The 3,210-nt window shown below is 41.5% G+C and overlaps 1 pseudogene; it reads left to right on the top strand.

The window, feature by feature from the left end:
• The first annotated feature begins 569 nt into the window (after positions 1–569).
• On the top strand, positions 570–1,127 carry LOC108540708 (pre-mRNA-splicing regulator WTAP-like; annotated as a pseudogene).
• Positions 1,128–3,210: the final 2,083 nt, after the last annotated feature.

Raw genomic sequence — 3,210 nt, 5'->3', positions numbered from 1 at the left:
CTGGTGGTGGGCGTCTGTAATCACAGCTACTTGGGAGGCTGAGGCAGGAGAATCACCTGAAACCAGGAGGCGGAGTTGTGGTGTGCTGAGATCGCACCATTGCACTCCAACCTGGGCGACAGAGCGAGACGCTGTCTCAATAAAAAACAAAAAACAAACAAACAAAACTTTAAAATTAGCTAGGTATGGTGGTGTACACCTCTGGTTCCAGCTACTCCAGAGGCTGAGGCAGGAGGATCCCTTGAGCCCAGCGGTGAGCTGCAGTTAGCTATGATGACACCACTGCAGTCCAGCCTAAGTGACAGGGGAAGGCCTCAAAAGCCTGAGTCCAACTTTAAAGAGTTTCCTCTTTTATTTAAAACAAACAAACAAACAAACCAACAAACACACAGCGCTTCCCTTACCGCGCTTGCTGAGCTAAAGGACGGAGCGTGTTACCCGGGAGCAGCTGCTGCAGTGCTCCTCCAGGCCCCGATCGGGCTAAGCAGGCGGCCTCCCTCCCTTCACCTTTCCTCTCCTGGCGGGACCCCGCGGCGGGCGAGTGACTGCGGCCACCCCTGAAAGGCGACTCTTCTGATTCAAGATGACCAACGAAGAACCTCTTCCCAAGAAAGTTCGACTGAGTGAAACAGACTTCAAAGTCATGGCAAGAGATGAGTTAATTTTAAGATGGAAACAATATGAAGCATATGTACAAGCTTTGGAGGGCAAGTACACAGATCTTAACTCTAATGACGTAACTAGCCTAACAGAGTCTGAAGAAAACTAAAGCAACAACAGCAGGAGTCTGCACGCAGGGAAAACATCCTCGTAATGCGACTAACAACAACCAAGGAACAACAGATGCAAGAGTGTACTACTCAAATCCAGTACCTCAAGCAAGTCCAGCAGCTGAGCGTTGCCCAGCTGAGATCAACAATGGTAGACCCAGCGATCAAACTTGGTTTTCCTAAAATGAAAGGTGAATTGGAATAAACTGAAGACAAACTGGAACAAGCCCAAAATGAACTGAGTGCCTGGAAGTGCCTGATAGAGGCCTGATGGCGTCGGACTATTCCGAAGAAGTAGCCACCTCCGAAAATTCCCCTTCTAGAACATGTAGACACTTGAGAAATGTTTCTGTTTAAAGAATATAGAGGGAGAAACAGAAGTCTTAAGTCTGTGGCACACTGTGTCTTCAGACAGTTTGAAGGAATGAAAACCTAGAGATTTTAAATCATGAATTGAACATGTAAAATTTCAGTAAAATGTAAAATGGAATATGCATCGCTCTTAACCTTGAGCATAGTGACTTAGAGACATGTGTATCAGTTTTGCCAATGAGACTGTGGACTTCATTATTGCTGTTGAACTTCTGAGTCAAAACTCAAATGAGGTGAATTTTGCCTTTAAAGGGTTTATTTGCTGAGAACCAACTTTTAATAGTCACGAGAGAATCAAATAATAGATGTCTGTACAAGGAGCGCATAGATTTAACCATTTAGTTTGGGGCTCTATATTACNATTAGCCAAGTGTGGTGGTACAGCTACTTGGAAGGCTGAAGTGGGAGGATTATATAAGCCCAGGAAGTCGAGGCTGCAGTGAGCTGTGATTGCACCACTGTACTCCAGCCTGGGCAACAGAGTGAGATCCCGTCTCCAAAAGAAAGAAAGAAAGGGAAAAAGAAGAAATAAAGTACTGATACCTGCTACATGCTACAATACAAATGAACTTTGAAACCATTATGCTAAGTGAAAGAATTGAGTCACAAAAAACACACATTGTATGATGTATGATGTAATTTATGTGAAATGTCCAGAATAGGCAAATCTAGAGAGGTAAAGTTAGATGAATGCTTGTTAAGAGCCGGGTGTGTGGGTTGGAGGGGTAAAAGGGAGATAGGGAGTAATAGTTGATGGGCATGGTTTTTTTTTAGGGAGAATGAAAATATTCTAAAGTTATATTGAGGTGATAGCTGCACAACCCTGTGAACTTAGTAAAAAGCATTGAGCTGTAGGTTTTAAATGAGTCAATTTTATGGTATATGACTTATAACTCAGAAAGTTGTTTTTTAAAAAAATAACTTCATCAATGAGGGGCAAGTAGAAGTCACATACCTCCAGAGGAAACAGAAAAGAAATTGCAAACTTTTCTGTGACATAAATGGTCTGTATCCTTCAAAAATGCCAGTATCATGAAGGACAAACAATGATTGGGGAAATTTGCCAGATTAGGGACACGCCACATGTGATCCTGGACTGGATCCTGCAGAGAAAAATATCTTAAAGGATATATTTGGGACAATTAACAAAATTAGAATGTAGATTATAGATGAGATTAAAGTATTGTGTAAATGTTAAATTTTCTGAACTTCATAACTGTACTATGGTTAGGTAAGAAAATATCTTTGTTTTTTCTTTTCTTTTTTGAGACAGGGGTCTCACTCTGTTACCCAGGCTGGAGTTCAGTGGCTCAATCTTGGCTCACTGCTCACTGGAGATAACGTGAGCTCCTGGGCACAAGTGATCCTCCCATATCAGCCTCCCAAGTAGCTAGGATGACAGGTGTGCACCACAACTGGATAATTTTTAGTTTTTGTAGAGCTGGGGTCTCCTCTGTTGCCCAGGCTGTCTTGAACTCCAAGCCTCAAGGGATCCTCCTGCCTCAGCTCCCAAAACGTTGGGATTATAGGAGTGAGCCACTGCACCTGGCCAATATCTTTGTCATAAAGAAGAAACCCTAAAGTCAGAGGCATGATGTCTGCAATCTACTCTACCATGGAGAGAGTAAAAATCAACACAAAAGGAATATATACATGTTTACATCAAATTATTATATATTACTATATACACACAAAACTTATGTGTATATATGTACATAAAACAATATAAAAACATGTAACCAAATATAATATACATACACACACACATACATGTATACACAGAGAGAATTATGACAAATAGATAAACTTTAAAAAAATCTTTGGATAAAAGATACACAAAAATTTCTCTAAATTATTCTTGTAACTTTCCCACATGTTTGAAGTCATTACAAAATAAAAAGGATTTATAATATAAGTCTATGGGGGCCAGGTGTGGAGGGTCACATCTGTATTCCCAGCATTTAGGGAGGCTGAGGGGGAGGATTGCTTGAGCCCAGGAGTTTGAGACCAGTCTGTCTGGGAAACATAGCAAGACCCTGTCTCTGTAAAACTTTAAAAATTGGCCTGG

Source organism: Rhinopithecus bieti, unplaced genomic scaffold (assembly GCF_001698545.2).
Source record: "Rhinopithecus bieti isolate Rb0 unplaced genomic scaffold, ASM169854v2 scaffold_19901, whole genome shotgun sequence".
Taxonomy (NCBI): Eukaryota; Metazoa; Chordata; class Mammalia; order Primates; family Cercopithecidae; genus Rhinopithecus; species Rhinopithecus bieti.
The sequence above is the reverse complement of the archived record's forward strand: the minus strand, read 5'-3'. Positions and strand labels throughout refer to the sequence as shown.